Source organism: Triticum dicoccoides, chromosome 3B (genome assembly GCF_002162155.2).
Source record: "Triticum dicoccoides isolate Atlit2015 ecotype Zavitan chromosome 3B, WEW_v2.0, whole genome shotgun sequence".
In the NCBI taxonomy this organism is placed as follows: domain Eukaryota; kingdom Viridiplantae; phylum Streptophyta; class Magnoliopsida; order Poales; family Poaceae; genus Triticum; species Triticum dicoccoides.
Genome location: NC_041385.1, coordinates 343392167 through 343411485, shown reverse-complemented (window position 1 = coordinate 343411485; position 19319 = coordinate 343392167).

Below are 19319 nucleotides of genomic sequence, written 5' to 3'. Positions count from 1 at the left end.
GTAGGTCGCCGCCATCACCGTCGCCTCCATCCTCAACCTCTTCCTGTGTGCCGGGGAACCCGAGGAGCCAATGGCCCAAGAGAGGTTTATCGCGGCCTCTTCGCCCGATGCTGGCGAGGTGGCCGCCGAGGTGTCCCCATCATGCTCCGTGGGCTCTTTATAGATCCGCCATCGCTGGCCCCCCAATGCGCCCGCTGCCATGCCCCTACACCGGTTCGAGGACTTCCCCGTCCTTCCTCGGACCCGGCAGCCGACAAGGTCCCGCCTTGGGGTCCGGAAGCGATGGTGTGGGACGTGGGTCGCTAAGATTACAGATCGGGAGACCCACACCCGCTGGTGGCTCGGTAGCTTCCACACGGCCGAGCTCGTTGCCATGGAGTACGACCGCTGACAGGTCCGCTACCATGGCGCGGCGTCTAGGCTCAATTTCCCCTTTGGCACACGTTTGGTCCACCTTGTTCCATCGGAGCCAGGGTGGTGAGCTCGACTATGGCGTGGGAGGATTGTGAGGCGTGGGAGCGCCTTGAGGCCGAGGCCGCCGATGAGGCCTACATGCAAGAGCTCCGCCAACAGCACCCGGAGCTCGTGGAGGCAAAGCGGGCGATCTTTGCCGGTGCGGAGGGCGGCAAGGTTATCGCGCTCTCCTCCGCTGACGAGGTTGAAGCTTCAAGGACGACGGCACGGAGGGCGGCGAGGTTATCGCACTCTCCTCTGATGACGAGGTCGAAGGCAGCGAGGACAGCGGCATGGAGGGTGGCGAGGTTATCACGCTCTCCTTTGATGATGAGGTTGAAGGCGGCGAGGATGACGACGCGAAGGGCATCGAGGTGGGCGGTGAGGACGAGGAGATCGACGTTGACGAGTGGAGGAGTGCCTTCCCCAACGACCCCGATGATGGCACCGGCCCGGACCCGGCTCGTGGCACACTGTACCTAAGGAGGAAGGACTGTCTCGACCTCTATTTCGGCCGAAAGTAGTTTACCTTAGTTTAAAATTATGTTTTATGTTCGGTTATGCAAAACTATCTATGTTTTTGTTTGAAGGCATGCTACTTTCGGTTGAACCTGCTTTGAACTTGATCAAATTGAAGTTTACTACATTAAGTTTAGGGGATCGACTAGAAACGGCCAAAAATTGCTGGAGTATATATATATATATCCACTAAGGGTTTTAGTCCTTTAACTTTTAAAGGATCGGCTAGAGATGGCCTTATGCCTTGTTTATTTCAGTTCTTCACAATGTGATGCTCTATATGTGCAACTATTTGCCGTGCAATTCAATTTCATCAATAACAGTTTCAACAATACCACTATGAATTACGATATTTGGTTGCTGTTAAGGATATTGCAGTTAACATGCCTTTTTGTTTTTTAACAATAACTAGTGTACTTTAGACCTGCACAATACCAGTTTGAATGACTATTTTCTTGTTTATAAATGTTATGCCTGATGCAGTTAACACACCTTTCCACTTCTTGTTTTGCTTAACTAGCGTGCTTAAGCCTGCACACTGAAGCTATCATTTGTAGATTATGTTGTCTACCATGGATATATTCGGTTGATGTTTAGCCGGTTGTGCTTAACATGCCTTTATATGTACTCATACAGGACAATATTTAGAACAGTGTTGTTTTCCATCGAGGTTAGTTTCATTGCATTGCTTATATGTACTCACTGTTCAGGATCTCGGTAGCTGGTACCATATAGCCTGGGGGCTGATAAGGGATTAATTGTCGAATCGGACATTTCACTGAATATATCTGTAACCCATTTATCAGTCGGTTAACTAGGGACATATTTAATATATCTAAGGCTACATGGCAACATGCATTGTACTGAATGACTAAATATGCAATCCCAGGCTACATAGCAACAAGGAAGAGTGTTACCTTAATGTTCGTGTTACATAGCAACAAGGATGATGTCTAGATATACATGTATAAAATCTTATATAATGGGATGGAGGGAGTGTTGTACTACATCATTTTGCAATTGCTGTCTAGCTTCTAATATTAACTTGGTGCTTTTAGGTACACATTTCATTGCCAAAGATCCACACTTCGACCCTTTCTGCATATGGGGCAATGAGATATTCATGAACTAGTATCAAGTGAGGAAACTGATAAAGATTGTTATTAAAATGGGTCAAAAGATGTCAATCGAACTATTTGTTTACACTTTATGCAAGACAACAGTGAACTACAGGATGGTAAGGAAGAACCCTGTAGCCTTCTTTTTATAGCCCATAATGAGTTGTGTTAGATGACAATGTCTGAATCTTTTTTCCTTTCCACTGGATCCTGAAGCAGTTTACTCAAGATTACCTCTCAATCTACATGATTGGTGGCCGTTCATCACAAGGGGTTGGACTAGAGTCGTGCGTGCCTTCTGCATCCAGGAGAGCACAATAGGGCCATTCAGCTTCACCTTGTTCAGCAACCAGAATGTTTGTCACCTCTTTCTTTACTATCTGTAATAGTACAAGTGTAGAACCCTGGTTCATCATTCTTTATTTGGTGCTTATGTAATTCTTAAACATATGTACCTGTGAATTGAATAATGCATTGGTTGTTTGAACCTGATGGATATGAATAAAGCTATAGCCTACTTTCAAGTTTAAATTAGGTACAATTTTAAGTAGCAGCAATTAAATTAGGGCAAAATTATGGTGTGCAGGTCATTACGGCGCACACGGTTAATAAAGCACAGCATGTGCAATATACATCATAATCCGACACGGTTCACGGAGTGGAAATGTGTGTAACAATGCGCACAGTTGTTGTTTGCAAAGCGTGTGTGATGTCAGACAATATCACATACGGTGTGGGAAAACTAAATGTGTGTGAATGTCTACCTATCGTACATGGTTTATAATCATGAACTGTTTGTGATGTGCCAGGCATCGTAAACATACAACCACTTTGGTACGTGCCTAGAAAACTCCCGTGCCTGGAATCTGCCTGGTTCTAGGTAAAACCACAAAACTCCGACTGCGGACGGCAATGCAAGCACAAACGAGTAGCAAGGATGAAGCGTTTCGAATATTCGAGACATCGGAAACGGTTATATAGGGGCAACTGTTGCATCAAGGCTCCCCATCCCCGACGATTTCTAGGTCCTGTGGGAAGGACCCCCCTATCACCCACACTCACTTGGTGACGGTTCCAAATGCCATCGTGGAAAGGGGTTAAAAACCGTTTGTATAGCACCGCCGCGTACCAATGAAACTTGTTATTTTATATTTCCTTATTTCATGATAAAAGTTTATTATTCATGCTAGAAATGTATGAACTGGAAACTTGATACATGTGTGGATACATAGAGAAAATACAGTGTCCCTAGTAAGCCTCTACTAGACTAGCTCGTTGATCAAAGATGGTTAAGTTTCCTAACCATAGACATGTGTTATCATTTGATAAACGGGATCACATCATTAGGAGAATGATGTGATGGAGAAGACCCATTCATTAGCTTAGCATTATGATCGTTCAGTTTTATTGCTATTGCTTTCTTCATGTCAAATACATATTCCTTCGACTATGAGATTATGCAATTCCCAGATACCGGAGGAATGCCTTGTGTGCTATCAAACGTCACAAGTGACTGGGTGTAACATCCCAATTTTCAATTTGGATGTTATACATAGATCGTCATATGCATATCATATTTATTCTTGCATTTTGTTGTGGTCCTGGAAATCTTATGCAACTCAAGGACCCAAGGAGAGAGTTGGAGGTTTCACAAAATTCATATTTGAAGTTTTTTTCAAATTTGAAGGAAGGATCATTTCGATTTTATTATTTTCTCTCCAATTATTTCCAATATTAAAAATATATGAGAGAAGATAATATGACTTCTTCAAACTAAGAGAAATATTGGAGAAAGAATTTTAAAATCAAATTATGATTTATTTGGTATTTTATTTGCTATTTTATTTGAATTAGAAAAATATGCATTTTAAGGCTACAAAAATGTTCACTTTGTTCTAAATATTTTATTTAGACGGTGAAAATTGTATTTGGCATTTTTGGAATTTTTTATATAATTTTTAGGATTTTTCTTTTGGGTGAAATTATTTAAAAAAAACTTCGTCGCCCGACTAGGCCGAAGGCCCAGCCGAGCCACGCCGGCCTAGCCGCCGCCGCCGACATCGCCGCCGTGCCTGAGCCGGAGTCCTCCTCCGACTTCGCCTCATCGCCGCCGCCTTGCCTCTCCCGCATGCCGCCTTGCCCCCCGTTTAAAAGTCGAACCCGGGGCCCCCATGGATCCCCGAGTCGCCACCGCCACCATCGCCCCTCGCCTGCTCGTGCCGCCGCAGCTGCCGCTCGCCTACGCCGCCTGCTGCTGCTGCTGTTGCCGCCGCCGCCGCCAGCGCCCCGCCTCTCCCGCGCCACCGATGCCGATGCCGCCGTCACCGGATTTCCACCACCGCCGTTGACCCCGTCGATGCCGTTGACCGGTAAAGACCGATCCCGTTTTTTTTTGGTTTATTCGGTTCGGTAGATCTACATCGGTTTTTCATTCGGTTTATTTATTCAACGAACGTCCGTTCGTTCGTTCGTTTTAACGAACGCTTTTCGCCGGTTAAGTTCAGATAGCGAACGTTCGCGCCATAGGTTTTTCTTTTTAGTTTATTTTCGGCCAGGGACCTATCCGCGAATAGTTTTATCACGATTTAGCCCCTGAACTTTAAACTAGCATAACCTTTTACTCGTTTATCCAAATTAGATGAAACCAACGCATAAATCTTCGTTTCATTCTGTTCTTTCTAGTTAACCAACTTGAACATGATTTTGGAACTGTAAAATTTGAGTTTAGTCTAGATTAGTAAATGATCTTGTTTCATTCGTATTTTGAGTTTCGTTGCTCCGTTTGAGTTGAATCTTTTTGCTAATCGTAGCTAATCACATGTACCTATTGTTAAGATCTAATTCATAATATAATATTACTGTTAGGTTTAACTTTTGTTAGTTTAAACCGTTTGCCTGTTTCGGGTTCGATTTGGATCTTTTTCTGGGTTTTTGCCGTGTTTCGTTTGAGTGATTTCTTATGTATGCTATTGTTTGTCTACGCTAGATTACCCGGAGTGCGAAGCTTGTTACTGAATCTCTAGAGTTTGCAGATCGTCAGCAAGGCAAGTTACACTTTGATCATACTCTTTTATACCCAGTTTTTACTATGCATTAGTTCTGCCCCTCAAATATTTGCATGAGTAGGAGTGGGAACATGTGGTTTTGGTTGTAGTGCTTGAGGTAGGAACCTAATACCTTTTTATCACCCCAGGAATATACATTATCCTTATTATTGCTTAGCCATGCTCGTAGACAGGGATTGGATCGTGATTCACACATGGAAGTTTGAGAGTTTATTAATAATGGATAACATTAAGGTGGCAACTTTAATATACATCTGGGTGGATTGCTTGAGGCACCTGGGGAACCCAGTGTTGCCTGTTTTTGGAAAATCCCGGAGTACCCGTGTGATTATCCTATGGAATGCCACCCAGGCTCAAAGGATCATAAGATTATTCATGCTAGAAAGTTCCATGTGCAGCCACAAGCCATTATGGGCTCTGGCATAGTTGAGTAAGTTGCGTGAGCTCTTGAAGAGGTGGACTAGCAGATGTAGGGGAAAGTAGGTGTACCGTTCCATCCGGAGTAGAGAGGTAATGCTTCAGAAAGGTTATGTCTCGATCATCCGATCATGGATGCGGTCGAGTCTTGTGGGGAAAAGTGCGCAAACCTCTGCAGAGTGTATAAACTAATCATGGTTAGCCGTGTCCCCGGTTATGGACATCTTGAGTATCTATTACTTGAATCTATTGATGTGATGTCATCACTTTACTTTAACTAATTTGATTTGGGTTAATGATGATACTTTTAATTAGGATTTGAGTTGGGGTTACCTTCTCAAATAATGGGCAACTTGGGAGTCGTTAAATAAATTTATTACTTTGTTGTAGGGAAAAACTAGCTTTATGCAAAATCATGAAACTTACAGCCTCCACCAGCCAAAAATTGCATGTAGATATAGTTCTTGCATTTCATTGCTTTATAGTGTAACTCTGCCAGCATATTCAATGTGCTGACCTACATGGCTGCAATGTCTCATGTTGCAGACTACTCATACGACAAATTAGGTGCGATAGCTCGTTGTTTTGCACTCAGCTATGCTGTTGGAGTTGATGGACTCATTTACCTTCGAAGCTTCCGCAGTTATCTAGTTTAGATGCCCTTCAGCCATGATATTTTTGTGTAATCATACTCTTTATGAGGACTCGATGTAATAAGTGTGTGATTGAAACTCTGTTATAATTCCTCGAGTACTGTGCGTGTTAGCATTACCGATCCAGGGATGACACGGATGCACATAGACTTGACCGTTTGAGGTCTGGTCGCTACACTTGGTGATTATAGAGATGCTCTACAGGTATCTTCGAAGGTGTTTGTTGGGTTGGCATAGATCGAGATTAGGATTTGTCACTCGGAGTATCAAAGAGTTATCTCTGGCCCCTCTCGATAATACACATCATAAGAAGCCTTGCAAGCAAAGTTACTAATGAGTTAGTTGCAGGATGATGTATTACGGAACGAGTAAATAGACTTTCCGGTACCGAGATTGAACTAGGTATGAAGATAGCAATGATCAAATCTCGGGCAAGTAACATATCGATGACAAAGGGAATAATGTATGTTGTCATAACGGTTCGACCAATAAAGATCTTCTTAGAATATGCGGGAGCTAATATGAGGATCCAGGTTCCGCTATTGGTTATAGACCGGAGAGGTGTCTCGGTCATGTGTACATAGTTATCGAACCCTTAGGGTTCGCACGCTTAACGTTCGATGATGATATTGTATTATATCAGTTATGTGATTTGGTGATAGAATGTTGTTCAGAGTCCCTGATGTCTACTACACAACCTTCTTCTTGTAGACTCGTGTTGGGCCTCCACGCGCAGAGTTTTACAGGACAGTAGCAAATTTCCCTCAAGTGGATGACCTAAGGTTTATCAATCCGTGGGAGGCATAGGATGAAGATGGTCTCTCTCAAACAACCCTGCAACCAAATATCAAAGGGTCTCTTGTGTCCCCGACACGCCCAATACAATGTTAAATTGTATAGGTGCACTAGTTCAGCAAAGAGATGGTGATACAAGTGCAATATGGATGATAGATATATGCTTTTGTAATCTGAAAATATAAAAACAGCAAGGTAACTAGAGAGGCTAGCAATGGTGGAAGGGTAAGAGTGCGTATAATCCATGGACTCAACATTAGTCATAAAGAACTCACATACTTATTGTAAAAATCTATTAGTCATCGAAACCAAGCACAACGCGCATGCCCCTAGGGGAAGGGTTGGTAGGAGTTAACCATCGCGTGATCCCGACCTCCACACAAAGGATGCCAATCAAAAAATAAATCATGCTCTGACTTCATCACATAATGGTTCACCAAACGTGCATTCTGTGGGAATCAAAAACTTCAACACAAGTATTTCTACAATCCACAATTACACTCTAATATCACCATCCTCATATCTCAAAACAATCATAAGGAATCAAACTTCTCATAGTATTCAATGCACTTTATATGAAAGTTTTTATTATACCCCTTTTGGATGCCCATCATATTAGGACTAAATTCATAACTTAAGCAAATTACCATGTTGTTTAATACTCTCAAGATAATATAAGTGAAGCATGAGAGTTCATCATTTTCTTCAAAATCAAACCATCGCTGTGCTCTAGAAAGATATAAGTGAAGCACTAGAGCAAATGACAAACTACTCCAAAAGATCTAAGTGAAGATCAATGAGTAGTCGAATAATTATGTAACTATGTGAAGACTCTATAACGTTTAAGAACTTCAGATCTTGGGATATTATTGAAACATAAAGCAAAATAAAACAAAATAAAATGATGCTCCAAGCAAAACACATATCATGTGGTGAATAAAAATATAGCTCCAAGTAAAGTTACCGATGAACGACGACGAAAGAGGGGATGCCTTCCGGGGCATCCCCAAGCTTAGGCTCTTGGTTGTCCTTGAATTTTACCTTGGGTGCCTTGGGAATCCCCAAGATTAGGCTCTTGCCACTCCTTATTCCATAGTCCATCGAATCTTTACCCCAAACTTGAAAATGTCACAACACAAAACTCAATAGAAAATCTTATGAGCTCCGTTAGTATAAGAAAATAAATAACCACTTAGGTACTGTTGTGAACTCATTCTAAATTCATATGTGTGTTATATCTACTGTATTCCAACTTCTCCATGGCTCATACCCTCCGATACTACTCATAGATTCATCACAATAAGCAAACAACACATAGAAAACAGAATATGTCAAAAATAGAACAGTCTGTAGTAATCTAGAAACTTTCCATCCTCTTTAACAACAAAAATTCTGCAAAATTAGGAAAATCTAGAACATATGTACATAAATAATGCGTAAAAAATTCAGATCAAAAGCACGTTATAGTGAATTTTCAAATTTCCTGGACTGAGCGCAAAAGTTTCTGTTTTTGCACAGAATCAAGTCAACTATCATCCACACTATCCCAAAGGCTTTAATTGACACTTTATTGAAACAAAAGCTATAAATCATGATTAATATAGTCGCGTAATCATCTGGACACACAAAAATAGTAGGGTTAAATGTTGGTTTGTCTCCCAACAAGCGCTTTTCTTTAATGCCTTTTTAGCTAGGCATGATGATTTCAATGATCTTCACATGAAAGATAAGAATTGAACCACAAAGAGAGCATCATGAAGCATATGACTAACACATTTAATCCTACCCTACTTCCTATGCATAGGGATTTTGTGAGCAAACGACTTATGGAAACAACAATCAACTAGCATAGGAAGGTAGAACAAGAAAATGTTCAAGATTTTCAACACATAGAGAGGAAACTTGATATTATTGCAATTCCTACAAGCATATATTCCTCCCTCATAATAATTTTCAGTAGCATCATGAATGAATTCAACAATATAACCATCACATAAAGCATTATTTTCATGATGCACAAGCATAGAAAATTTACTACTCTCCACATAAGCAAATTTCTCATCATGAATAGTAGTGGGAGCAAACTCAACAAAATAACTGTGATGTGAGGCATAATCCAATTGAAAATTAAAAGCAAGATAACAAGTTTCATGGTTATCATTTTTATTTATAGCATACATGTCATCACAATAATCATCATAGATAGCAACTTTGTTCTCATAATCAATTGAAACCTCTTCGGAAATAGTTGATTCATCACTAAATAAAGTCATGACCTCTCCAAATCCACTTTCATAATTATCACAATAAGATTCATCACCTCCAAAATAGTGGGATCATTACTTCCTAAAGTTCACACTCTTCCAAACCCACTCCCATCATTATAAGCATCATAGATAGGAGGCATTCTTTCATCATAATAAATTTGCTCATCAAAACTTGTGGGACAAAAAATATCATCTTCATCAAACATTGTATCCCCAAGCTTATGGCTTTGCATATCATTAGCATCATGGATATTAAAGGAATTCATACTAACAACATTGCAATCATGCTTATCATACAAAGATGTTATGCCAATCATTTTATAGACTTCTTCTTCTAACACGTGAGCACAATTTTCCTTTCAAACATTTTCATGAAAGCTATAAAAAGATGAAGCATATGAGGCACCCTCAATTCCATTTTTTTGTTTTCTTTTATAGTCTAAATTAGTGATAAAATAAGAAACCAAAAAAATTCAATTGCAAGATCTAAAGATATACCTTCAAGCACTAACCTCCCCGACAACGGCGCCAGAAAAGAGCTTGATGTCTACTACACAACCTTCTTCTTGTAGACTCGTGTTGGGCCTCCAAGCGCAGAGTTTTGTAGGACAGTAGCAAATTTCCCTCAAGTGGATGACCTAAGGTTTGTCAATCTGTGGGAGGCGTAGGATGAAGACGGTCTCTCTCAAACAACCCTGCAACCAAATAACAAAGAGTCTATTGTGTCCCCAACACACCTAATACAATGGTAAATTGTGTAGGTGCACTAGTTCGGCGAGAGATGGTGATATAGGTTTTTGTAATCTGAAAATATAAAAACAGCAATGTAACTAGTAGTAAAAGTGAGCGAAAACGGTATTGCAGTGCTTGGAAAAAGGCCTAGGGTTCACACTTTCACTAGTGCAAGTTCTCTCAACAATGATAACATAATTAGATCATATAACAGTCCCTCAACATGAAACAAAGAGTCACTCCAAAGTCAGTAATAGCCGAGAACAAACGAAGAGATTATTGTAGGGATCAAAACCACCTCAAAGTTATTCTTTCGATCAATCCATTGGGCTATTCATATAAGTTTCACAAATAGCCCTAGAGTTTGTAGTAAAATAACACCTTAAGATACACATCAACCGAAACCCTAATGTCACCTAGATACTCCAATGTCACCTCAAGTATCCGCGAGTTTGATTATATGATATGAATCACACAATCTCAGATTCATCTATTCAAACCAACACAAAGAACTTCAAATAGTGCCCCAAAATTTCTACCAGAGTCAAGACAAAAACGTGTGCCAACCCTTATGCATAGATCCCAAGGTCACGGAACCCGCAAGTTGATCACCAAAACATATGTCAAGTGAATCAATAGAATACCCCATTGTCACCATGGGTATCCTACACAAGACATACATCAAGTGTTCTCAAATCCTTAAAGACACAATCCGATAAGATAGCTTCAAAGGGAAAACTCAATCCATTACAAGAAGGTAGAGGGGGAGTGTAACGCCCCAGACACAATCGCCGGTGGTCGTTACTCCTGGCGGGATCTAGACTGGCCCCACAGATCAATACTTCTGCGCACTTTATCCTCACTCATGCGCACCCGGGATCAAATTCCCGGTCGGTAACCCATCCTGAAACTACTCCAAGGTGAGCACGCTTAACTTTGGAGTTCTGTCCGAATGGGCTCCCGCAAAAGAAGGAATTCCTTATTGATATCATTAGTCTATCATCCCTAATAAGCCAGGCAATCACATACAACCCCACTCAGAGGAACCAACGTCCTCGTCGGGCCACAGGAACGTTCCCTATTGGCACATACGTCTGTGCATCCAGTCCGGTACATGTGCCATGCCGTGTGCCATGACGGGTCACAAACGTCATGAACAACATGACCGTGCACCTGTCCGCAAACATGCGTGTAACCGCGAGGGTCAGCTCTGATACCAACTTATAACACCCCGGACACACCCGCCGGTGGTCGTTACTCCTGGCGGGATCTAGACTGGCCCCACAGATCAATACTAGTCTTTTCTGTGCACTTTGTCCTCACTCATGCGCACCCGGGAGCAACTTCCTGGTCGGTAACCCATCCCAAAACTACTCCAAGCAGAGCACGCTTAACTTTGGAGTTCTGTCCGAATGGGCTCTCGGAAAAGAAGGAATTCCTTATTGATATGAGTAGTCTATCATCCCTAATAAGCCAGGCTATCACAGGGAGAAACATCATAAGATCCAACTATAATAGCAAAACTTGTGGTACATCAAGATCGTGCCATATGAAGAACACAAGAGAGAGAGAGAGAGAGAGAGAGATCAAACACATAGCTACTGGTACGTACCCTCAGCCCCGAGGGTGAACTACCCCCTCCTCGTCATGGAGAGCGCCGTGATGATGAAGATGGCCACCGGTGATGATTCCCCCCTCCGGCAGGGTGCCGGAACAGGGTCCCGATTGGTTTTTGGTGGCTACAGAGGCTTGCGGCGGTGGATCTCCCGATATAGGTTCTGTTCTGGAAGTTTGGAGATATATAAGAGGTGTTGGCGTCGGGAACAAGTCAGGGGGGGTCCATGAGGCAGCCACGAGGTATGGGGCGTCCCAAGGGGGTAGGGCGCGCCCTCCACCCTCGTGGTGGCCTCAGGACTCTTCTGGTCCATCTCCGATGCTCCATGGGCTTCTTATGGTCCAAAAATAATCTCCATAAATTTTCAGGTCAATTGGACTCCGTTTGATATTCCTGTTCCATGATACTCAAAAACAAGGAAAAAAACATAAACTGGCACAAGGCTCTAGGTTAATAGGTTAGTCCCAAAAATAATATAAAATAGCATATAAATGCATATAAAACATCCAAGATGGATAATATAATAGCATGGAACAATCAAAAATCATAGATACATTGGAGACGTATCAAGCATCCCCAAGCTTAATTCCTGCTCATCCTCGAGTAGGTAAATGTTAAAAACAGAATTTTTGATGTGGAATGCTACCTAACATATTTATCAATGTAGTCTTTTCTATTGTGGCAAGAATATTCAGATCCATAAGATTCAAAATTAAAGTTTAATATTGACATAAAAAATACTTCAATCATACTAACAAGGCAAATATGTCTTCTCAAAATAACATGGCCAAAGAAAGCTTATCTCCAGAAAATCATATAGTCTGGCTATGCTCCATCTTCATCACACAAAATATTCAAATCATGCACAACCCCGGTTTCATCCAAGCAACTATTTCATACTTTAGTATTCTCAAACATTTTCAACTTTCACGCAATACATGAGCGTGATAAATGGACATAGCACTATAGGTGGAATAGAATATGGTGGTTTTGGAGAAGATAAAAAGAAAGAGATAGTCTCACACGAACTAGGCGTATCAATGAGCTATGGAGATGCCCATCAATAGATATCAATGTGAGTGAGTGGGGATTGCCATGCAGCGGATGCACTAGAGCTATAAGTTTATGAAAGCTCAAAAAGAAACTAAGTGGGTGTGCATCCAACTCGCTTGCTCACGAAGACCTAGGGTAATTTGAGGAAGCCCATCATTGGAATATACAAGCCTAGTTCTGTAATGAAAAATTCCCACTAGTATATGAAAGTGGCAACATATTAGACCCTCTATCATGAAGATCATGGTGCTACTTGGAAGCACAAGTGTGGTAAAAGGATAGTATCATTGCCCCTTCTCCCTTTTTCTCTCTTTTTTTGTTTTTTTTAGTTTTTCCTGTTTTGGGCTCTCTTTTCTTTTTCTTTTTTTGGCCTCTTTTTTTTCGTCCAGTCTCATCCTGACTTGTGGGGGAATCATAGTCTCCGTCATCCTTTCCTCACTAGGACAATGCTCTAATAATGAAGATCATCACTCTTTTATTTACTTAGAACACGATAGTTAGAACAAAATATGACTATATATGAATGCCTCCGGCGGTGTACCAGGATGTGCAATGAATCAAGAGTGACATGTATGAAAGAATTATGAATGGTGGCTTTGCCACAAATATGATGTCAACTACATGATCATGCAAAGCAATATGAAAGTGATGAAGCGTGTCATACTAAATAGAACAGTGGAAAGGTTCATGGCAATATATCTCGGAATGGCTATGGAAATGCCATAATAGGTAGGCATGGTGGCTGTTTTGAAGGAAGGTATATGGTGGGTGTATGGTACCGGCGAAAGCTGCGCGGTACTAGAGAGGCTAGTAATGGTGGAAGGGTGAGAGTGCGTATAATCCATGGACTCAAAACATTAGTCATAAAGAACTCACATACTTATTGCAAAAATCTATTAGTCACCGAAACCAAGCACTACGTGCATGCCCCTAGGGGAAGGGTTGGTAGGAGATAACCATCACGTGATCCCGACCTCCACACAAAGGATGCCAATCAAAAAATAAATCATGCTCTGACTTCATCACATAACGGTTCACCAAACGTGCATTCTATGGGAATCACAAACTTCAACACAAGTATTTCTACAATCCACAATTACACACTAGCATGAGTCTAATATCACCATCCTCATATCTCAAAACAATCATAAGGAATCAAACTTCTCATAGTATTCAATGCACTTTATATGAAAGTTTTTTTATACCCCTTTTGTATGCCCATCATATTAGGACTAAATTCATAACTTAAGCAAATTACCATGCTGTTTAAGACTCTCAAGATAATATAAGTGAAGCATGAGAGTTCATCATTTTCTTCAAAATCAAACCACCGTTGTGCTCTAGAAAGATATAAGTGAAGCACTAGAGAAAATGACAAACTACTCCAAAAGATCTAAGTGAAGATCAATGAGTAGTCGAATAATTGTGTAACTATGTGAAGACTCTATAATGTTTAAGAACTTCAGATCTTGGGATATTATTCAAACATAAATCATAATGAAACAAAATAAAATGATTCTCCAAGCAAAACACATATCACGCGGTGAATAAAAATATAGCTCCAAGTAAAGTTACCGATGAACGAAGACGAAAGAGGGGATGCCTTCCGGGGCATCCCCAAGCTTAGGCTCTTGGTTGTCCTTGAAGTTTACCTTGGGGTTCCTTGGGCATCCCCAAGATTAGGCTCTTGCCACTCCTTATTCCATAGTCCATCGAATCTTTACCCAAAACTTGAAAATGTCACAACACAAAACTCAACAGAAAATCTTATGAGCTCCGTTAGTATAAGAAAATAAATAACCACTTAGGTACTATTGTGAACTCATTCTAAATTCATATTTGTGTTATATCTACTGTATTCCAACTTCTCCATGGCTCATACCCTCCGATACTACTCATTGATTCATCACAATAAGCAAACAACACATAGAAAACAAAATATTTCAAAAATAGAATAGTCTGTAGTAATCTGGAAACTTTCAATACTTCTTTAACTCCAAAAATTCTGAAAAATTAGGAAAATCTAGAACATATGTACATAAATAATGGGTGAAAAATTCAGATCAAAAGCACGTTTGAATTTTTAAATTTCCTGGACTGAGCACAAAAGTTTCTGTTTTTGCACAGAATCAAGTCAAATATCATCCACACTATCCCAAAGGCTTTACTTGGCACTTTATTGAAACAAAAGCTATAAAACATGATTAATACAGTCGCATAATCATCTGGACACACAAAAACTATAGGGTTAAATGTTGGTTTGTCTCCCAACAAGCAATGGTGGAAGGGTGAGAGTGCGTATAATCCATGGACTCAACATTAGTCATAAAGAACTCACATACTTATTGCAAAAATATGTTAGTCATCGAAACCAAGCACTACGTGCATCCTCCTAGGGGAAGGGTTGGTAGGAGTTAACCATCGCGCGATCCCGACCTCCACACAAAGGATGACAATCAAAGAATAAATCATGCTTCGACTTCGTCACATAACCATTCACCATACGTGCATGCTACGGGAATCACAAACTTCAACACATGTATTTCTACAATCCACAATTACTCACTAGCATGACTCTAATATCACCATCCTCATATCTCAAAACAATCATAAGGAATCAAACTTCTCATAGTATTCAATGCACTTTATATGAAACTTTTTATTTTACCCCTCTTGGATGCCCATCATATTAGGACTAAATTCATAACCTAAGAAAATTACCATGTTGTTTAAGACTATCAAAATAATATAAGTGAAGCATGAGGGTTCATCGTTTTCTTCAAAATAAAACCACCGCCATGCTCTAAAAAGATATAAGTGAAGCACTAGAGCAAATGACAAACTACTACAAAAGATATAAGTGAAGATCAATGAGTAGTCGAATAATTATGTAACTATGTGAAGACTCGCTAACATTTAAGAACTTCGAATCTTGGGATATTATTCAAACATCAAGCAATACAAAACAAAATAAAATGATGCTCCAAGCAAAACACATATCATGTGGTGAATAAAAATATAGCTCCAAGTAAAGTTACCGATGAACGAAGACAAAAGAGGGGATGCCTTCTGGGGCATCCCCAAGCTTAGGCTCTTGGTTGTCCCTGAATATTACCTTGGGGTGGCTTGGGAATCCCCAAGCTTAGGATCTTGCCACTCCTTATTCCATAGTCCATTGAATCTTTAACCAAAACTTGAAAACTTCACAACACAAAACTCAACAGAAAATGTTATGAGCTCCGTTAGTATAAGAAAATAAATAACCACTTAGGTACTGTTGTAAACTCAATATAAATTCATATTTGTGTTACAACTACTGTATTCCAATATCTCCATGGCTCATACCCTCCGATACTACTCATATATTCATCAAAATAAGCAAACAACACATAGAAAACAAGATCTGTCAAAAACAGAACAGTCTGTAGTAATCTGGGAACTTTCAATACTTCTCTAACTACAAAAATTCTGAAAAATTAGGAAAATCTAGAAAATATGTACATAAATTATGTGTAAAAATTCAGATGAAAAGCATGTTCCAGCGGATTTTCAAATTTCTTGGACTGAGTGCAAAAGTTTCTATTTTTGCGCAGAATCAAGTCAGCTATCATCCACACTATCCCAAAGGCTTTACTCGGCAGTTTATTGAAACAAATGCTATAAAACATGATTAATATAGTAGTGTAATCATCTAGACACACAAAAACAGTAGGGTTAAATGTTGGTTTGTCTCCCAACAAGCGCTTTTCTTTAATGCCTTTTTAGCTAGGCATGATGATTTCAATGATGTTCACTTGAAAGATAAGAACTGAACCACAAAGAGAGCATCTTGAAGCATATGACTAACACATTTAAGTCTAACCCACTTCCTATGCATAGGGATTTTGTGAGCAAACAACTTATGGAAACAACAATCAACTAGCATAGGAAGGTAGAACAAGCAAATCTTCAAGATTTTCAACACATAGAGATGAAACTTGATATTATTCCAATTCCTACAAGCATATATTCCTCGCTCATAATAATTTTCAGTAGCATCATGAATGAATTCAACAATATAACCATCACATAAAGCATTATTTTCATGATGCACAAGCATAGAAAATTTACTACTCTCATCATAAGCAAATTTCTCATCATGAATAGTAGTGGGAGCAAACTCAACAAAATAACTATCATGTGAGGCATAATCCAACTGAAAATTAAAATCAAGATGACAAGTTTCATGGTTATCATTATTATTTATAGCATACATGTCATCACAGTAATCATCATAGATAGCAACTTTGTTCTCATAATCAATTGGAACCTCTTCCGAAATAGTGGATTCATCACTAAATAAAGTCATGACCTCTCCAAATCCACTTTCATAATTATCACTATAAGATTCAACACCCTCCAAAATAGTGGGATCATTACTTCCCAAAGTTGACACTCTTCCAAACCCACCTTCATCATTATAATCATCATAGATATGAGGCATTCTTTCATCATAATAAATTTGCTCATCAAAACTTGGGGGACAAAAATATCATCTTCATCAAACATAGCATCCCCAAGCTTGTGGCTTTGCATACCATAAGCATCATGGATATTCAAGGAATTCATACTAACAACATTGCAAGCATGCTCATTATACAAAGATTTTATGACAATCATGTTATAGATTTCTTCTTCTAACACTTGAGCTCAATTTTCCTTTCCATCATTTTCACGAAAGATATTAAAAAGATGAAGCATATGAGGCACCCTCAATTCCATTTTTTGTTTTCTTTTATAGTCTAAACTAGTGATAAAACAAGAAACAAAAGAATTCAATTGAAAGATCTAAATATTAAAGCACTAACCTCCCTGGCAACGGCGCCAGAAAAGAGCTTGATGTCTACTACACAACCTTCTTCTTGTAGACTCATGTTGGGCCTCCACGCGCAGAGTTTTGTAGGACATCAGCAAATTTCCCTCAAGTGGATGACCTAAGGTTTATCAATCTGTGGGAGGTGTAGGATGAAGATGGTCTCTCTCAACCAACCCTGCAACCAAATAACAAAGAGTCTCTTGTGTCCCCAACACACCCAATACAATGGTAAATTGTATAGGTGCACTAGTTCGGCGGAGAGATGGTGATAGAAGTGCAATATGGATAGTAGATATAGGTTTTTGTAATCTGAAAATATAAAAACAGCAAGGTGACTAGTAGTAAAAGTGAGCGAAAACGGTATTGCAATGCTTGGAAACAAGGCCTAGGGATCATACTTTCGCTAGTGCAAGTTCTCTCAACAATGATAACATAATTAGATCATATAACAATCCCTCAACATGCAACAAAGAGTCACTCCAAAGTTAGTAATAGCGGAGAACAAACAAAGAGATTATTGTAGGGTACGAAACCACCTCAAAGTTTTCTTTCCGGTCAATCCATTGGGCTATTCCTATAAGTGTCACAAACAGCCCTAGAGTTCGTAGTAAAATAACACCTTAAGACACACATCAACCAAACCCTAATGTCACCTAGATACTCCAATGTCACCTCAAGTATCCGCGAGTTTGTTTGTATGATATGCATCACACAATCTCAGATTCATCTATTCAAACCAACACAAAGAACTTCAAAGAGTGCCCCAAAGTTTCTACCAGAGAGTCAAGACAAAAACGTGTGCCAACCCTTATGCATAGAGTCCCAAGGTCACGGAACCCGCAAGTTGATCACCAGAACATACATCAAGTGAATCAATAGAATATCCCATTGTTACCACGGGTATCCCACGCAAGACATACATCAAGTGTTTTCAAATCCTTAAAGACTCAATCCGATAAGATAACTTCGAGCGGAAAACTCAATCCATTACAAGAAGGTAGAGGGGGAGAAACATCATAAGATCCAGCTATAATAGCAAAGCTCACAGTACATCAAGATCGTGCGATATCAAGAACACGAGAGAGAGAGAGAGAGATCAAATCAATAGTTACGGGTACATACCCTCAGCCCCGAGGGTGAACTACTCCCTCCTCGTCATGGGGAGCGCCGGGATGATGAAGATGGCCACCGGTGATGATTCCCCCCTCCGACAGGGTGCCAGAACAGGGTCCCGATTGGTTTTTGGTGGCTATAGAGGCTTGCGGCGGCGGAACTCCTGATCTAGGTTCTCTTCTGGAAGTTAGGGGAAATATAAGAGGTGTTGGCATCGGGAACAAGTCAGGGGGGTCCATGAGGCAGCCACGAGGTAGGGGGCACACCCAGGGGGTAGGGCACGCCCTCCACCCTCGTGGTGGCCTCGTAACTCTTGTGGTCCATCTCCGATGCTCCGTGGGCTTCTTCTGGTCCAAAAATATTCTCCGTAAATTTTCATGTCAATTGGACTCCATTTGATATTCCTTTTCTCGATACTAAAAAACAAGGAAAAAAACAGAAACTGGCACTCGACTCTAGGTTAATAGGTTAGTCCCAAAAATCTTATAAAATAGCATATAAATGCATATAAAACACCCAAGATGGATAATATAATAGGATGGAACAATAAAAAATTATAGATAAGTTGGAGACGTATCAATCCCAGATGAAATCGCAGACATGACGAGGAGTCTCGAAATGGTCGAGAGGTAAAGATTTATACCGGAGGGTACCAGGTACATAT